The sequence below is a fragment of the Phacochoerus africanus genome, chromosome 10 (genome assembly GCF_016906955.1).
Source record: "Phacochoerus africanus isolate WHEZ1 chromosome 10, ROS_Pafr_v1, whole genome shotgun sequence".
Classification (NCBI taxonomy): domain Eukaryota; kingdom Metazoa; phylum Chordata; class Mammalia; order Artiodactyla; family Suidae; genus Phacochoerus; species Phacochoerus africanus.
Window position 1 is genome coordinate 85675866 of NC_062553.1, and position 20214 is coordinate 85696079.

At 41.6% G+C, this 20214-nt stretch overlaps 1 protein-coding gene across 4 annotated transcripts in view; it reads right to left on the reverse strand.

Moving 5' to 3' along the window:
* Positions 1–19815, reverse strand: part of IL15 (interleukin 15) — a 73183-nt gene extending 53368 nt beyond the window's left edge. Inside the window, exons 1-2 of one of the 4 annotated variants that reach the window (XM_047798928.1) lie at positions 19632–19806; positions 4186–4265 (exon numbers count right to left, since the gene is read on the reverse strand). The gene's annotated coding sequence lies outside the window, so the exon portion shown is untranslated. Of the gene's footprint in view, positions 1–4185; positions 4266–19137 lie in introns of all 4 variants that reach the window. The other 3 variants (XM_047798927.1, XM_047798926.1, XM_047798925.1) reach the window with 3 other exon arrangements.
* Positions 19816–20214: the final 399 nt, after the last annotated feature.

Below are 20214 nucleotides of genomic sequence, written 5' to 3' on the forward strand. Positions count from 1 at the left end.
TGTATTATTTTTAAATTCTCACGGAGTCTGTTAAACCGCTCCAGAAGTAGGGCCAAATCTAGGGTGACAGAATAGAATGGGAGAGGACAGCTGGATCAGTCCAGGTAAGGTTTTTATAGTTGGTAACATTGAGCTAAGTTTTGAAGAACATAAATATGATGAAGGAAGAGACAGAAGTGGAAAAGAATGACAAAGGCCTAATACCAAGAGAAAGGAAAGGGACAAATGTGAGAGAAGCCTCGTAGCTTTAGCCCTTTAAAAACAAAGCAATATCTTCCTTTTATCCCATAGGCCAAGACACCCCCTTGCTAACTTGTGGCTTCTCAAACAGAAAACCATATAGTCTTGATATTAAAAGACTATTAAAAGATTATAAAGTGGCCAATTTTGGCCTGTTTAGTCCTACTATGCAATATCTTCATATAATTGGAATATTACATATAAATAATTTTAAACTCTAAAATGTATATGGAAAGCTATTCTGGCAACTTCAAATGTTTGCACTTAAAGAGACAGGAACTATGATGGAAAAAATAAAAATCATTAAAAAAAAAAAAGATAAATGAGCCCCAAACCAAGAAGTTCCCAAGTGCGTGTTTATAATGAATGTTCTTCTTTTGCCTCCTTCAGGCATTTGTATAAAAAGATCTATGTAAAAATTATTCTTTGTCATAAAAATCAACCAATCATTACTAAACAATTTTCCAGTACTGCCACTCCAGATAATTGTTTAACTATTAAAGTGTGTGTTATGATTTATAATAGCCTTACTGGTACCAATCTCTAGATGATTGCCCGGTGCTGCCGAGGAAGACATACCTCATCTGTTGTAGCATGAAATGCTGTATGACATTTATAATGATGCATATTTCTTATTACCTGCTGATAATAACCTATGAGTGAAAATGACAGCTTAATGATATAGCTCTTCTCCTGCTGGCAAATAACTGGATTCAAACATTTCTATGGCTTCTCACTAATCTCAACCAGAAGCAAGGAAGTATGAGTACCACAGTCCTCCGAAACAATACTTAAAATTAAGCTTAAAAAAAAAAGCTAAAGCAAAGCTAATTTTTAATGAAATACAGGCACAATTAAGTCCATTAATTCCTCAGTACCCTGTCTCACTAGAGCTGGTTATCATTTTCCTAATGTTTTATTTTTCTTGCTGATTAGGCTTCTGGTATTTCCCACTCCAAATATTTGGCTTGTTGTGAAGTGGATCAAATGATTTACCCTGAACACTGAATCAACCCAGTGGGCCATACATTTGCTATAGCTATCTTGTTTCTGAGGTATGCCTCAGAAGCTTGTTTCTGAAGCTTGCAGGGCTTCTCCCTGACAAGTTAGACTAAACTTCCCAAGTCTACAGAGAAAAGCAGAAGTGCCTATGAAGCCGCTCCGAGGTTGGCTGTCTCCATTAATAAAGTTTATTTAAAAACTGGCAGAGTGCTTGGCCTCCCAAGTTCCAGTGTGGTCCATGTGGCTGCTGGCTTGCTTTTCCCTGGATTAGATGGTGGAACACGTTTACCTTTCTGGCACTGCTGGTTCTTTCTTTTCCGCCAGCACTGTGTGTCACTACCTAGGACATAGATAACAAAATGCTTGCGCCCAGATTAGGAGACTTAATCAGTTTTAGTTCTTGACCTCCTTTCACTGGTCTCATTAAATATTCTTATTTAAATAGTAGTTACTACAACTACTATGAATGGATCATCATTCCAATCTTCTCGCCATTTTTCTCAGATTTCTGCTTCTCCCATGTTCCTCAGCTTTTGTGCAAAGAAAATGGGCTGTACAGATGTCATCAAATACTTAATGTGCCCCATTCCTTCTGTGGGATTATGTATTTGTTATAGTCCTTAAGATTCTGACCCTTTCTGCTGGATGCCCAAGACGCTACATTTTTGTAGTTTCAACTTACTTTTGAGGACTGTTTTGGTTTGTTTTCAGAGGGGATTATGAAGAGGCAAATGTGGGTGGCTTCTTCCTGCACCAGAGCCATCCCTAAATTACAGAGGCTGCGCTATTAACTAAAATGGCCATATTACTCACAAGAAGATTCTTTGAAAGACGTGGAATGAGGACAAAGGAAACTGGAAAGTCTTGCAGAATGTATGTACAACATAGGTTTTTCTCCATCCAGCTAGAGAACATAGCATTCTAAGCAGTTAGCATTAAATGGGTCACTACCATGGGCTGGAACCACAAGCATTCATTTTTATAGAAATAAAACCTCTCTGGGTTCATGTAAACAACGGCAGTGGGCACTGCCATGGAATAGACTGGAAGCCTACAGACCTGGACCCTGGTTCTGGTTCTGTCTTTAGACAGCTATGTGACCAGAGCAATGCTGTTCATGTCTCTTAACCTCAGTTTCCTCATCTCTAAAACAGGGAAGCTTGATTGGAATGGGTCTAAAATCCCTTCCAGTATTCTATTAAGGTCATAGGTTGGTTACCAGAATATTATCAAATTCATCCATGTTATGTTAAAACCATCTCATTTGAACTTGAAGGAATTCCTCTTGTCTAATCCTCCTAATTTCCCAGAAGAGAAAAAAAGTGCAGAGAAACTAAATGTATTGTCCAGTGTTATACAAATAGGTAAAAACAGGTCTACCTTGTGTTGGATGCCCAGCTTAATCCTTCACTGGCAGTTCCTTCGCCAACAGGGAGCACAAGGCATGTGCTATGCCTGGTACCGCCTTGTGATATTAGCTCATTTTCAAAACAGGTCTACTCGTCCCTAAAAATCTAGGGTTATAATATGCTTGAGGCTTTCAACCTTGTTTATAAGGTGATAACTAAAGGGCTATCTTAATAGATTCTGAATTGTTTTACCTTCACACCTTAGTTTAACAATCCTGTGCCAGTAGCACTAGCAAAATGCTGCTACAATGCCACTTATTTCCAAGCAGCTGCTTTCTGGGTCAGAACAACGAAAGTAAACACACCACGCACAACTGCTATGAAACAAGTCTGATTCATCCTAACTCACTGTAGCCCAATTTACAGCTCTGTCTCAGAGAAATGGAAAGATGGAATTTTCACAATCTCCTTTACACTGTGGCCAAGCTACCACACTCTTGCTTTTATACTGGGATCTTTGGGATCTTTGTCCAATGTTGTTTCACCACAATAATGGTGAATATTATTATATATTTACATAGCTACTGTTTCCTGAATGAATCAGTTGGGAGGCAGGAGACCAGATAGTTCTTAGGTTAGAGGAAGACCCAACAAGGGTAGCTGGCTCCGTCTTTGGAAATCCACCTTGTGGATTCTTAAGAAATCAGATGGTTTGCAGAATGCCAAGCCATGCTCAGGAACTAATGCCAAATCTGTGAAAAACCCTTGGGAGAAAGAAATTCTATCTCAGTTTGGCAGCCCAGAGCTGGACAGAGTCAGAGACGAGAAACAGAGGGTGAGATGAGGAAGAAGGTTCTAGTTGCTGTCTCCTGTTCCCTCCCTCATTTTCCCCAAAAGGTAGGAGGGAGAGAGGCCTGCTTCATTTGACTGATACTTGCTGGCTGTGCCTATATGGTGGGGCACTCAGAAAAACTGTCAACACCAACTACAGAAGCCCAAACCCTGGGTCCAAGTAATTGCTTTTCCCATAACTACTTCCAGATAATGAGGCACCAACAGCAAGAGACTGGAAAGGATCCTTGGAAAACAAGGTATCAGAAGAGTGGAGAGTCACAGAGTTGTTAAATGCAGAAGGCAAGAGTCAAAGGTCTTCAACCTGAAGGATGCCCCTACCAACATATTTGGAGAACCCTAACCCAGAGCCAAGGGTGTTGGCTCCCAGCAGATAAACACTAGAGTAACAATGATCTCAATTTAAGAAAGAGAAGCTTACAGGGAAGAATGTACAGTGGGGACTCTGCCAAAGAGTGATGGACACTGGAAAAAAGTGTGTCAGATGTGGAGAGCCTAGTGGAACAGATAAGAATTGAAATAAGAATTTCATAAAATAATAAATACTTTGTGGAACAGTAAGAGGGATTTTGGAAACATGAATCAGGAGGAAGAAATAACTGAGTATAACAAATATTTTTTAAAATAAAGGATAAAGTAAGGAATTAAGTAAGTTGCTTGAATGCCAGAATGAATACTGCTGTAGCGTGAAACAATGAGCACCACAGATCAAGGACTATCCTGGAAGGCACTAGGGACTCACAATTAGAAGAGGAAAATGAATGAAGAGTCGAATGATATGGAGGATGAAAGCAGAAATTCCAACTTCTGTCCACTTGTGGTCTGGAAAAAAATTAGGGAAATAAATGAGAAAATAATAATTAAGATTTTTCAAAAGTCGCAAACGTAAGACCTCAAAATAAAGATGATACAGTTAAAAACAAACCCACAGTCAAAGTCAGGAATATTTTAGTGGAATTCAAGAATATTCAAGCTAAGTAAAAACTTCATAATATTCATTAGTATGGAAGCAGAGAAAGGTCAGATAGACATCAGGCTTCTCGAGGGAAACAACAGATACAAGAAGATAATGGAGTCGAGTCCCCACAATATTGAAGAAAAATAGCCCTGTACCTGGAATTAAATATCCAGGGAAATCATTACTTAAGTGTGCTGATGCAATGAATATATTCACAGGCTTATCAGGGCTCAGAAAAATTCATCCTTCATTGACCCTGCCTGAAATAATTTTTGAAGGAAGCAAAAAGATACAGGAAACAAAGATAAGTAAAGAACTTAGAGTCTACTACTGTTAAACAAGCAGAAGATATAAAGCACTAAGAATACTGCTTGGTACATAGTAAGTGCTCAGTAAAAAGGAGCTATTATTAGCTTCGTCTTCAGTACTGTGTTAATTAGTGGCCCTAATTTGACATCCTCATCATTTCCCAAAACTAAAGAAGATACTTTTTAAAATTCTGTATTATGTATGACATTTACTAGGGATTTTTTCAGTATATCTCATTGATTCATTGATTCATTTATTAGTGCATTTATTTGGAAGATCCCACCTTATCTTATAAAGCTCTTACCTAAGAGCTTGATAATAACTTGTTCTGTATCCCTGAAGAACATATTGATAGATTTTCTAATATCGGGCCATCTATATAATCCTCCTCAAGTAAACTCTACTTTATCGTGGTCAGAGCATCTTCCTGCTGTGTTTTATTGTTGTATTATGTTAGCTAACATCTTATTTAGTGTTGAAAAATGCTACTGATTTTTTGTTACTCTTCTGCCCGGCAATCTCGCTGAACTCGCTCACTGATTTTAGTAGTTTGTTCATTTTCACAGCTTTCATTTATAAACAGTGATGATTTTATTTCCTCCCTTTTAAATGTTATGCCTCTTATGAGTTTTCCCAGTGAGGCAACACCTGCCAGAAGAGTAAAGGCTCTGGAGAGAGACCTGGGTTCAAATTCCAATTCCACCTCACCGTGGAGCCTGGCCAAGTCACTTCACCTCTTGGTGCCTCAGTTTTGTCACCTGAAAAGTGGCAAGGAAAACACCTCATGAAGTTTGGGAGGGTTACACAAGTGAAAGTGCTTGACACATGACTGACAATAAATGCTAACTACAGTCCTCTCTCTGCACCCATCAGGGATTGGTTTAGGACCCCCACGGATACCAGAATCCACAAATGCTCAAGTCTCTTACATAAAAAGATGTGATATTTGCAAATAACCTACACACATCCTCCTGTATACTTTGAACCATCTGTAGATAACATAAAATAACTAACACAATGTAAATGTTATGTAAATAATTGCCAGTGAGCAGCAAATTCAAGTTTTGCTTTATAGAACTTTCTAGAATCCCCCCCCCCAAAATTTTCAATCTGTAGTTGGTTGAATGAGGATGTGGAACACACAGATAGAGAGGACCAGTTGTAGGGAAATATTTAAGAACGAAATGAAATTAAGAACGAGAGACATCTAACCCAATCTTCGTTGTCTAGAGGAACTATTCCCAGAGAAAAGATCAAAATGAGACATCTGGATCAGATAAGTGAGTCAGGAGAAAGAGATGAGGAAGAGACAGTGGATGAAATAGTGTATTTCCAGTGAAGGATATGCAACTCCACATGTTCAGCGATGAAAAAAGAACAGCCTTCCTAGAGAACTGACAGTGGTATTTTGGGAAACTCAGCTTTTGCATCTACAAATGTGCACTGTTCCACTAGATGAAGTTTCTACAAGGAATCATACTTGGTTCATCTTTTTATCTTTCGGAGTACTTGGCAGAGAACGATTCACAGAGAAAGTGCTCAGTAAATCATAAATATCTACTATTGTTTGGGAGAGCTTCTGACCCATTGTCAGAACCATAATCTAGAAGCTAATGACCTATGAACTGCAGAGGCTGAGTAATATGCCTGGAATTAAGAGAGGTCAAAGTTTAGAAAAGAAATAACTCTGTATAGAACTAATAAGCCGTCATAAAACCACATGTGTGAAGTTTCAGAGGTCCTCCACAAAACAATGAGAACAAAGATCTTGCTTTCAGGGGTATAATCAAAAGAAATGAAATACAGATTTAAAAAAAAAAATCTGATACCTGGGATTACTGTAAATTTTAAAGTGACAGAATGATGTTGTGATGACTGTATATTTGTTCTCTTGGATTCTTAGGAAAAGAGGCACCAAAGAAATTAAATATTAACAATACTACTATTTAAAGAAAAATTCTCTCATCTTTTTTATACTAGTGAATTTTTTTCAAAATATTTAATGAATATTGTTGCATTAGGAAAACGAAAGGATTTCTATTAAAGGAATTTAGAGACCAGGGTGTGGCTTGTTTGTACTTCCTTTCATTTATTGAAGTATTTACTTGGAAATTTATGAAATTATTCCCTCAAATAATAAAACTGGAACTAAATATTAAACAGCTCTATTTATTTTTAAGTTCTGGAAACCTCATACTAATATCAGAAGTCTATCTGTATTATCCTAGAAATGAATATACAGACTCGTTTTTAGCCTGGCCCAGATTAGGCTTTCGGGAAGTTCTATTTCCCTTCCTGATCTGGAAAATAAAGTATATGCTGGGACTGTCTAACAGCTACATGATCACTGGTGACTTATTTCCAGTCAAACCTAATCAATCTCCTTTTCTGAGAACCTGATGTTACTTGACCCCTCAGCAATATGGATAGATTACTGACAACAAAAATAACATTAGAAAATACTGCAGATACTTGGAGACATATCCATCGGTGGAGACAGCACAGAGGAGGATTGTGGTCAATACTTCCAGGTAGCTAGAGAGGAAATGAGATTGGAGTTTTGCCAGGAAAACTTTGCAGAGGAAGTGACTCATAGATAGAATAGGTGGGTGGTTGCTGGGGTGGTGGTGGTAGGGGGGATGCATGTAGAGGGTCAAAAGACACAAACTTCCAGGTATAATATAAATAAGTCATGGGGATGTACAGCAGTGGTGACAATGGTGAACAGTGCCTAGCTGAGCGCTAAGAGAATAAACCTTAAAAGTTCTCAGCATAGGAGTTCCCTGGTGGTTCAGTGGGTTAAGGATCTGGCATTGTCACTGCTATGACTCAGGTCACTGCTCTGATGCAGGCTTGACTCCCTGGCCCCAGAAACTTCCATATGACACAGATGCAGCCAAAGAAAAAAGTTTTCAGAGAGTTCTCATCATGGCTCAGTAGTTAGCAAACCCAACTAGCATCCATGAGGATATGGGTTTGATCCCTGGCCTCGCTCAGTGGGTTAAGGATCTGGCACTGCCACAAGCTGTGGTGTAGGTCACAGACTCGGCTTGGATCCTGTGTTGCTATGGCTGTGACGCAGGCTGGCGGCTACATTTCCAATTGGACTTCTAGCCTGGGACCCTCCATATGACACAGGTGAAGCTCTAAAAAGACAAAAAAAGACCAAAAAGAAAAAAAAGAAAAAAGTTTTCAGCAGAAGAAAAATTACATCTATGGTGACAGATGTTAACTACACTTATGGTGGTGAGAATTTTGCCATATATACAAATGTCAAATCATTGTTATACATCTGAAACTCATATAATATTATATATTAATTGTACCTCATTAAAAGATGCATGTGTAAGAATAGGCATAAGGGGCATATAAAATCCAGCAGGAGAAGGGCAGACAGAGTTGGAATGACAGGAAGCAAGGGCTAGAAGGTGTGAAAAGCCTAACATTCTGGAAACTGACCAACCCTTTCCTGGAGACATGGCTTGAGTATTTCCTCTTCCACAGTGCCTTGCTCAGTAACAGAAACTCTGGTCTTCTTACGTGACCCCAAACCTTCTCTACATACATTTGCCTCCTAGGGAAATATTCTGACAGCTGGCTTCAGTCAATAATTCTTGACTATTAACCCAGAAACCAAAATCTCTTGTACAAATGGCTTACCCAATCTTCAGCACAGTACTTCTAATGACTTAGGGGGCATTTTTGGTTTTACAGTCCACTTTTATCTCCGTATTTTCTTTTTTTTTTTTTTTTTGGTCTTTTTGCTATTTCTTGGGCCGCTCCTGCGGCATATGGAGATTCCCAGGCCAGGGGTCCAATCGGAGCTGTAGCCACTGGCGTACGCCAGAGCCACAGCAACGCAGGATCGGAGCCGTGTCTGCAACCTACACCACAGCTCACAGCAACGCCGGATCGTTAACCCACTGAGCAAGGGCAGGGATCGAACCCGCCACCTCATGGTTCCTAGTCGGATTCGCTAACCACTGCGCCATGACGGGAACTCCTATCTCCGTATTTTCTAAATGAAGTTCATCCACGTCCCTAACTCACCCTCACGTTTTAGCTACAATCCACATCAGTTCCTGCAATGCTCACATTTCCTGACTTCTAACCAGCCAGGACCCTCCCTGCACTTTGCACCTCCCACTGAATCAAAGCCAATCAAGGGCTTCAAAGAGTGCCTAGCCCCTACTAAGCATTCAAAATGATTCAAGGATGAAGGAAATAAATCAACTCAATAAATAAATAACATGTATAAATAAATCAGATCTTCCTTGAAACATCTCTTCCTTTATTCTCCATTACCCTTAACATATCCTACTCTTTAGCTTCCATTCAGCAAAGAGTCACTGAGAGACTACCATCTGCCAAGCACTGACAGATGACGGGGATGCAGCAATGAATGAACAAAGTAACAAAAACAAGTGCTCTCCTATAGCTCATGTTCAAGTGGGGAGAGGTGGGAATTAACAAATCATTAAAAAAAACATATAAATCCATGGTCCCTTATCTGAAAGTCTTTAAAAGGCTCTAAGAGCTGAAAGCTTTGCTTAATTTATTGGTCAACAAAACATGAGCTGGCATAGACTATTTATAATCTGTACTTCTTTCACTTTTGAGGAGGTACCTGCATGGGCTTACTCCACACCACAGCTGTCACATGGTATACAGAAAAGGCATTATGTCACTATATTAGTCTGCTCTGCAAGGGCTGCCATAATAGGATACCACAGATAGGGTGGACCACACAACAGAAATCTATCTTCTCACAGTTCTGGAGGCTGAAAGTACAAGAACAAAGTGCTGGAAGGGTTGGGTTCTGCTGAGATTTTTCTTCCTGGTTTGCAGGCAGCTACCTTCTTACTCGATCTGCACATGGCCTCATCTGTACACATCCACTCTCAGACTCTCTTCCACTTCTCTCAAGTTAGCAGTCCTGGTGGATTAGGGCTCCACCCCTTTGACCTCATTTATTTAACGTGAATTACCTCCTGAAAGCCTATCTCCAAATACAGTCACATTGGGGGTTGGGCTTCAATATATGGATTTGGTGGAGAGAGGGAGAGACACAACTCAGTGTCTAACAATTACCTTTAAAAAAAAAATCTGAATTCCAAACACATCTGACCCAAAGAGTTTTGTGCACGGTAGTATAAACTTGATAGTATGGAGGTAGTTATGGATGCATCAAGAAGAGTTTGAGCCAAGAGTGCTGGTGGAAATGCAACATGAAGTACACCAGTCAGGGAAAGCCTCCCTGCAAGGGGGGTATTTGAGCCAAACCCCCCACAAGGTAAGGGAGAGGGTGACATCTGAAAGAAGATCATTTGAGCAGCAAGTTCAAAGACCCTAAGAGCAGAATATGGGCGATGGACAGAAAGGGTGTGGATGTGATGGAACTAAGGGAGGTAGAGCTGATTTACAGAGGTACAAATCACTGAGGGCCTTACCGTAATGGGATTTGGCTTTTACTGATGTGAGGTTAGAAGACAATGGAAGCTTTTGAATAGAGGAGTGGCATGACTGGATTAATTCCTTCAAAGGATGACAACATGTGACAGATAATCTCCACCAAGATGGCAGCCACCAATCAATGCCTTCCTTTCATGAACAAGCATAATACTGCCCAGCAAGAGACGGAGTCTATGTCCTCTCCTCGTGCATCTGAGATGGCCTTCTGACTTGCTTTTCCCAACTGAACAAGACAAATGTGACAGTCTAGAAATTTCTGGCCTGGGCCTTCAGAGCATCTGCAGCTCCCTTTTCATCTTTTACATAAGCTGGATACTCGGTAAGGCATCTGGCAGCCTTGAGACCAGCATGTTGTGAGCAAGTCCAGTCTAGCCACATGGAAAAGCCAAGTGGAGAACAATGAAGGAACCCAGCCAACAGCCAGAATGGAGGCCCCACATATATGACCCAACTTCATTCTTTCTTTTTTTAATCTTTTTAGGGCCACACCCATGGCATATGGAGGTTCCCAGGCTAGGGGTCAAATAGAAGCTACAGCTGCCAGCCTACACCACAGCCGCAGCAACACCAGATCCGAGCTGTGTCTGTGACCTACACCATAGCTGACAGCGATGCTGGATCCTTAGCCCATTGAGCGAGGCCAGGGATCAAACCTGCGTCCTCCTGGATACTAGTCGGGTTTGTTACTGCTGAGCCATGAAGGGAACTCCCTATGACCCAACTTCTTAAACAATCTCAGACATCTTTGACCTTTGGATCATTCTAGCTGAGACAGTAGGCATTCTGGAATAGCAACAAGTCATGGCCACTGGATCCTGTCCAAATTTCTAAGGTTGGACATTTGAACAAATAAAATAATTATTTTACTCTACTAAATTTTTGGTAGTTTATTATATAACAATTAAGACACTGGGAGTTCACATCGTGGCTCAGGGGAAATGAATCTGACTAGTATCCATGAGGACACAGGTTCGATCCCTAGCCTCGCTCAGCGAGTTAGAGATCTGGCATTGCCATGAGCTGTGGTGTAGGTTGCAGACGCGGCTCAGATCTGGCGTTGCCAAGAGCTTACACTGAATTTGAAGTAAGATCAGGTGATGGGTAGACATCTGAGTAAGCAGAGGACACTCAGTATTAATGAGGCTATAAAGGCAGTGATGAAATTCTCCTTGAAGGCTGGAGAGAGGGTAACGCATGTGACCCAGTGGCAAGTTGTTTGACCACACTGTCACCTGCAATAATATGGAAGAAAGAAAATGTATCTAATGAACTTGTGGACCTGGCTAAGAAAATTTCTGAATGTGACCAGTGGCTTCATTTTGCTGCCTGGGATGAATTACAGGAAGAGAAAGAGGAACTGAAATGTTTAAACTGCATTTAGAGGAAATCATTCAACCCAGGACTTGCCAGGTTGGAAAATAAAACCTACTATCAAGCACACCTCTTAAGACAGCACAAGATTCTCAAAGAAAGAAGTAGACTTAGAGCAAAGATCAATTCCAGAGTCTGTCGGTACAATGCACTCTCAGGTTAAAGGTCAAATCACATATGTGGCTGGAAGATGCCTCATTAAGATCTAGAAAAGATTTAAGGTGGCACCTCATAGACCCCGTCCGTGAGACCAGAGTGTTTCTAAAAACCTCGAGGGCTTCTCCTCCAGCACTCTGACTCACAGCCAAAGTCAACTGGAGCTTGTCCTAAGAGTTTTCTGGGTATGACTAATGGAGTGAACCTCGATAAAGTTTACAGGGAGCCCCCACCCCAAGATTTATAAGGAAATATACCCCCCCAAAAGAAAAGTACCAGTAGCTAAACAAAAAGGACACAAAATGTCTATAGATCCCTAACTCTCCCAGCTGGAAGCAGCCTGCTCAACTGCTAAGAAGAGCTATTTCTTATGGAACAGGAAGAATCAAAGGAGGAGACTTTAACTTTACAGTCAACCCAGCTGAGGCGCCGGATACACAAAGGAAGAAACCTTCTTGGAGGTTTCATCCCAACAGCCTTTGAGGAGCCAAGTGGCTGAATATAGCCCAGACTGTAGAATCATGACAAATAACAAATTATTGTCCTTCCAGCCACTGTGTTTTGGAGTTGGTTTTTTTTTTGGGTTTTTTTTTTTTTTCCCCTGTTTGTTTTGTGGTTTTGTTTATTTAATGCAGGCAGGGCAGATAACTGAAAACAGGTGACTGACACCTTCTGGGGGTGGGGGTTGAGTAGAGGGGAGACAAGTGTAGCAACAGAGAGACCAGTTCTTGCCACTCTTTCTCAAGACAGGAAACTCGGGGCCTGGACTCGGGTGGCAGCAGTGAAGGTGATGAGAAAGTCAGATGTAGGATATATTTTGAAGGTACAATTAAGTGATTTACTGTCAGATTAAATGTGGAGGTGTGACAGAGTTCCCTGGTGGCTCAGTAGCTTAAGGATCTGGTGTCTTTCTGTGACTCTGGTTATGGCCATGGCGTGGGTTCAATCTCTGGTCTGGGAACTTCTGCATGCTGAGGATGTGGAGGGAGAAAGAATAAATGGGGGAGTGAGGAAAAGAGAAGTAAAGACAACTCTGAGACTGATTGATTATTTATGCACTTAAAAGGATGAACTTACCATCATGCAAGTGAAGCAGACAGTGAGGGAAGTAGTTTGGGGGTTAAGTCAGTAACCTAGTGAGTACTAGATATTCAATCAGGAATGTGGAACAGAATTCTATGAGGCTGGAGTTCAGACAGAGGTCAGGATCAAAGGACAGACATTTATGAATCATCCGTGTAAGAAGGTATTGAAAACCCTGAGACCGAATGAGATTATCAAGAGAGTGAGCACAGGCAGAAAAAAGGCCATGAAATTGGCCTATCAGATGCTTACATTTATAGGTTATGAAGGTAAATAACCAGCAAAAGAAACTGAAATAGGTGCTGGTGAGGGAAAAGGACCATAAGGAGATGGGGGTGGGCTGGAAGCCAAATGAAGACCACAGCAGGTCTGTCTACAGCCTCCCTAGGAAGAGAACTGAGTGCTAATCACTGGATTGAATATGGCTTCTTGGTTGGTACCCCTGACCAGGGCATTTCTGTGGAGTAATGGGGATGACAGGCTGGCTGGGTCAAGAGAGAATGACAAGGGAGACACTGGAGACAGAATAGAGTTGACTGTGAAAGCTGTCCTATAAAATGGGGACAGAAAAACCAGGTGGCAGCCAGAGAGAAACATGAGGCCAAGAGAGTCTTTTTGTTCTGGGGTTTTTTTTTTTTTTTTGGTTTGTTTTTTGCTTTTTAGGGCCACACCCGTAGCATATGAAATTCCCAGGCTAGGGGTCGGATTGGAGCTGCAACTTCTAGTCTACACCACAGCCACAGCAGCGCAGGATCCTTAACCCACTGAGCGAGGGCAGGGATGGAACCTGAGTCCTCATGGACACTACTCGGGTTCGTCACCTGCTTAGCCACACCAGGAACTCCTGTTTTTTGTTTTTAATGGGAGAAATTACAGCATGGCTACATGGTGATGGAAAAGACTCATTAGAGAGAAGAAAACTGACCACAAATTATTTAAAAAAAATAATTATTAGAGCTATATTCTTAAAAAGATTGTAGGAATGAGACTATATCACTAAATTAGTGCAATGGATCTCTGGCTGGTTTGCTTAGCTCCAATTTGTTTTGTTTATTTGCTTGTTTGTTTTTTTCTTCAAGAAATCCTACCCCAGATGAATTTTCTTAAAATATTTTTATTGTAATAGTGCAACAATGTATTCTGCCATGTTACTTACGTTTTCTACCTGTTTTTGCATTCCTCTGCTTAGCCGTCAAACCGTTCAACGGTGCTTGAAGTCAATGAATGTGGCCTACACGTGGCTGGCCACACGCAACACACTGTCCTATCTTTATGTGAAACACAAGAGGAGAGACAGACATATAACAAGATGCATTTACAGAGAGAAAAGCTATTATGAAGGAATGTAGATAGCACCAAATAAATTTATATAAAGGAGAGCATAATTCTGCCTGGGCAGCAGAAGAGGTAGCAAAAGTTAGAGAGCTTCGTGAGCAGGACACAGGAGTGACAAGGACTATAGGAAGTGTGTCTAGAGCGCAGAGAGTGACGGGCGATGAGACTGCAAAGTCTCTCCAAGCGTCACCCCTGTCAGAGGGAAGCCTCTATAGCAGCCACAGTACTTTGCTTCCTGCCCTGTTCAGGCATGCCTACACACACACACACACACACACACACACACAGAGTGAGCCCTAGTAGTCCAAAAACCAAGGGGAGGGGTAAAGTTGAACTGCATAAGAGCTCTTCAAAGCGAGGAACTGGCACCCCTGGATAACCCATATGACTTTCCAAGGTCCTTATGACCACAGAGAATTCTAAAGAAATGCCCAGATCCACTACTCCCATAGGAACCCTTTTTAGTAAGTGATATGCCTGAGGCAAGCAGATTTCTAGCAAGTTCTCTTTTCCCACTTCCCCTTTCAGAATTATGTTTCTTCCATCTTACGAAAGAAAGACGTACCTCTCCTCCATCCAAACTCCTACACACTCCTTGCCTTGCCAGGGAGCCCAACAAAGGGGCAAGTGGAAAAATAGATATTAGAGATACCTTCTTTAATCAAAGCAGTGATAGCAACAGGACCCATGCCTAGCTCTATGATATATATTCCTAACACAGTTCAGTTTTATGTCAGTAATTACTTGCTAAAGGTGAATTATTTTGATTGCACACTAAAATATTTAAAATAACAAAGAATAATTTTAACAAAAGTTACTTATTTTGAAAAATGAGATCTCAGTGTGTATGCTTATCATGGGTGCTGAGAAGTGGAGGAAAAAAGTTGAAAGTATCTTGATAGTGGATGTTGTAAAAAGACTGATATTGACATCAAAAAGTTGATATTGTAAACTATCTAAAAGTTCATTTAAAAATAATGATTTGAAAAGTTTAGCAGTCAGTGCTAAGAGTGTGCAAGGGGTATCGCTGACCCTTGAGCAACTGGGGGGTTAGAGGAGCCAACACTCCGCTCAGTGGAAAATCCGCTGTAATTTACAGCAGGCCTTGGGTATCACAGTTGCTCCACAGCAGCACAGTTCTGCACCCATGGTGCTGCATCCACAGGTCTGCATTTCCCCAAGTTTAATCAATCACGGATCCTGTAGTAGAGCGGTATTTACTGTTGAAGCAAATCCATACCTGGACCTCGCAGTTCAAACCTTGGTTGCTCAAGGGTCACTGTATTTTCTCTCCCAAATTTTTATCAGAAGGCATATGAGCAAAAGACTTCAGTGATAAAAGGGACCATTGACAGATTATCATTGGCCTCCTTTAGCGAGAGTCACTATGATAATCAGAGTCCTCCCACCCCCAACCCTATATCCTTCAAATTCTCCTCTTCTGCGGTCATTTTCAGTTTCGGTTCCTTTACTTAACAAAATACTTTCTATCACTCTCCAGTCAGCATGTGGCAAATAAACAACTTAGAACATGATCAGCTAAAAGGCAGCATTCCTTTTTTTCACTTTTTTTTTTTTACCCACTTTTATATGGTCTATATACAGTTCTCTGCCATTCTAAAAACGACCTACCGACCTACTAGATTCACGGTGGGATAAAACACTGGAAAATAAATGTATATTCACACCTTGCCTCCAGATATAAAATATGTACCAATAATATCAGTTGAAGTGAACTGAGGTCAAAGAGATCTATTTCTGATTCCAGGACTGAATAACAAGAAATAATTTCCTTGATATATAGCAAATGAATGAATAATACTAAATATACATAAACTAATTATAGTTAATTAGTAAAATTCATCATTAAATAGTCAGTAGTAAACACTACTAGCAAACCCCACAAATGTTCTCCCAACTTCCATATGGAATTTTTCCATGCAATTCATAAAGTAGAATGGCAGCAATGGCATAAGCAGAGCTCAACTTCTCTAGTCTCATGTAGCAATCTGCAATCACTGAGTAAATGAATCTAAGAGTTAATACTGAGTCAAAGAAAGAAAAGATAGAAGATGGCTTCTTGCCAACCCTCAGGCCATATAATCTTCTGAAAAGGGGACTTCCCAAATAGTTGAGGACACCACCTCAGCTGTGATCCATGAGAGTCTTCTGATGGCTCCATGAATCTCAGCCTTTTACTTGGACAGATGGATAGATAGGTAGATAGATAGATAGAGACATATAGATCAAGCCATATTTGCCTCCTATTTGTCAAGCTCTAATCAGCAAAAACTATGTAAATTGGACAAATGTTTTCATTCAGGAACCTTGAATTTTTTTTTTCCTCCAAGGAACCTAACCCATACAGACACTCACGTGAATTTTATTTGATCATAAAGATAATCTTTACATATATAAATAATGATGCCAATTACACAAGTACTGTATAAGCATTACTTTAAAACCGACATCCCATCGTTATATCACTCTACATCAAAATGAAATAGTGGTTGATTGTCACTGTCAACGTGTGGGAAATATTTCTATGGAGATAATTCATCCTTCATGAATACCAGTGATCTTAAATCCATCTGGGTTTAAATCTCAGCTCCACCACTTTCTAGCTCTGTGACTTTGGGAAAGTTATTAATTACTCTATGCTTCAATTTATTCTGTAATAAATTACAGTCCCTATCACCACATAAGGTTTATTATGACAATTTTTAAATTTAAAAATTTTTATGACCATTTAATTTTTAGTACACACATACTTAGAAGAATGTCTGGCAAATAATAACTCAACAAGTGCTAGCTACGATTCATACTATTTCCCAAAGTTCAAGTTGTGGGCCTAAAGCAGTCCTCCCTGTATTATTCATTAACTAGCCTTCAAAAGAATAGTCACATAATGAACAAAACTTAACTGTAAACTCTAAGAAAGATAAGAAGAAAGGACAGTTTTCTAAGTTTTAAAATGTTTACAAAACTGTTTTGGATTCAAAATCCATTTAGACAGCTTATTAGAGTTATGGATATTTTCTTCAGGAAACTCTCCTTTACACAACATTTCAGAGCTTCATTCACAGCCCTCTTGCAGTCCACCCAGGGTCAGCAAATCTGAGATGGCGAACCTTCCAGGATTTAAAATTCTTCAATTATTATTAAACTTTATTTCAATAAACTGTAAACCCCTGCTTGCCTCCCTCCTTCAATGATGTTTAAAAGCATGCATTTCAAAGACAACCACAAACATTATTACGTCCTGTGATACAGCTGTTTGACATTTACACATTAATTTCATGAAATAAAACAAAAAGCATCCAACTGTTTTTTCTTAACCGCACCAGTAATCTGCAGGAAAATTCCTAGTCCCAGAAACTGTAGCTTCAAGTCAGGTTCTGGAGTTCCCACTCCTAATCAACAGAAAATAGTGAATCCAAAAGTATGAGAACACTCTCCCTTCCAGAACTTGCAGACTAGCACCAACCTAAACCCTCTCGGTCACTCCAACACCATGCAGCTGCTGCTGCTAGAAAGGCCACTCTGAGTATGACTAAAACTTTGAAAGGAGAACACAGAGGGAGAAATACAAGAACAAACATTAAAACACAACCAGAACAAAGACTCAGAACTTTCTAGACTTCCTAACTTTAGTAAGTAAAATTTTTAATTTTTAACTACCTTTTTTCTTTTTTTTCCCCTTCATCCTGAGCATGCAGAAGTTCCTGGGCCAGGAATCGAATCCACAACACAGTAGTGACCCAAGCCACAGCAGTGAAATTGCTGGATCCTGAACTGCTAGGCCACCAGGGAACTCCCCAATTTTTTCATCACTTTTTAAATCTAAAATGACTATTGCTTTGTCTTTAGTCCTTCTCTTCATATACATTTATGTTCTCTCCTTTGAACCTCCTCCCTCTCTCTGTCTACTATGACCACCACACTACTTGTTAATAAAATGACAAGAGCTGTAAATTTAATGTATATTGTTCCTCAATGCTTTCCATAGAACAATCCACCTCTACAGAACAGGATGCTCCAACTACCCAGATCTGATTTTTTGGGTTTTGGTTTTTTTTTTTTTTTTTGTATTTTTAGAGCTGCATACTTGGCATGTGGAGGTCCCCAGGCTCGGGGTCAAATCCAAGCTGTAGCTTCTGGCCTATACCACAGCCACAGGAATGCTGGATCCAAGCCATGTCTGTGACCTACACCACAGCTATAGCAACGCCGTATCCTTAACCCCCTGAGTGAGGCCAGGGATTGAACCTGCATCCTCATGGGTACTAGTTGGGTTTGTTAACCGCTGAGCCACGACGGGAACTACCAATTTGTTTATTCAGTTAAGTCCACAAAGCATGTTTTGGCAAACTGACAAGATGAAGATGCCCATGAGTTACAAGTAGATGCCGTTACCAATGTCATAACATTAGAAAGTAGCTTTTAAAAACATAATGGAAATAGCTAATGACAATCACTTTACTTCCAGTTTCAAAACCTCTGAGTCACCCTACCAAAGAATCTGTTACAAGCATCATTTAAGAATTAACCTTGCCTTGCTTCTATTTCAAATTTAACAAAATTTTAAATACATGTTATTTCAAGTTAAATTCAATATATTATGTTAAATGCAAATATATTGTATATTCTTGCAATCTCAGTAGCACTTAAAAAAGAACTGAATTTTCATTTAAAGCCACCTTGAATAAGGATCTCACTGCAATACAAGTCTCCTGCAGTTCTTCCAAGTTTCTAGCACTGATTTCTGGAAAGAAGGTAAACTGAGGCCTGATGGCTAAAACTATTCCTGTAAAATCCCTCTCCCAAAGAAGATAAGAGTCCTGCAGGGAGCAAGAGGATAACTGGATTTTGTCAGCAAAGTTAAGAGTCAAATGCATAGCTCCCAAACTTTCTCACACAAGTGGGGAGTTTGGGAGGTGGCCAGGGAAGAAACCGGGAGCTGCAGTACCTTTCCTAAACTTTCTGAGCTCAATGAGGTACAGAACTCACCGCTCTGTGCTATCAGACCTCGCCTTCCCCGAAGCCTGCAACTTGAGGGGGCGGGGGGTGCTGCCAGAAGCGAACCCCAAGCTCTCCGTCTGCCGGCGCGGCGTCGGTGGAGCGCACGACGCCCGGCGCCTCCTAAGGCTCGCCCGCAGCCAGCGATAGGGAAAGAGCGGAGCGCACTGCTGAGCCGCGCGGGCACTTCAAGTGGACCCGCGATCTGCTCCGCTGGAAGCGGAGGATGGCGAAGACGGCCCGGGACAGGAATAAAAGGGTCAGAAGGGGAAAACCCTCTGCGCGTAGTGCAACCGAAAACCAAAGTCGCGGTCAAATGTTCCCCATTAAAGGGCGGGGCAGCCCGACCAGCAGCCAGTCGGGGCAGGCAAGTGGGTCCGGCCAGAGCTGGGAAAGGTCCGAGGCAAAGGCTTTCGGGGAAAATTCCCTCGCCCTTTCAGCCACCAGCACCTCCCCTCCCAAAGCTGAGAAGCCAGGCTCTGTACCTCCATCGAGTCAGGGCTGCAGGGGAGGGGGCAGCGGGCAGCGCAGTGGGACCGGCGCCGTCACCCGGCTCCCTCCTGGGCGTTGGGCTTCTGCGGCCGGCCGCGAACGAGTCAGCTGGGGTTCCCCTCAGCGCCTGGAACCCAGGGAGTCCCAACCCCCCCGCAACGAAAAGAAAAGTGAAAGAGAAACGAGCGAGGAGAAAGGCAGATAAACACCACCCGGAGGCTGGGGGAGGGGCGGGTGGCAGCGGCTCTTGGACGACTGCCTCAGGTGTCTTGGGTCCCTGCCCCCTGGGAGATGTCAGCCACCGCCAAGTCCCGGGGCGCAGAATCTGGAGAGCAAGACCAGGGAGATCTAGAAGCGCCGGCCCTGCCTTGCAGGCACCCTGGCTCTGGCCTTGGCCTATGCCTCTTCGGAAACATGCCTAGAAGGCGCAAGGAGATGGCCCGGAGCCCACCTGCCGCATCCGTGCAGCCAAGCATGGCAGGAGAGGCAGCAGGAGCTGAGAGGAGACCTGGGCGCGACACGTGTCCAAGTCAGCCAGAGGAAAGAGAAAAATGTGTTGGATTGGCATGGGCGGTT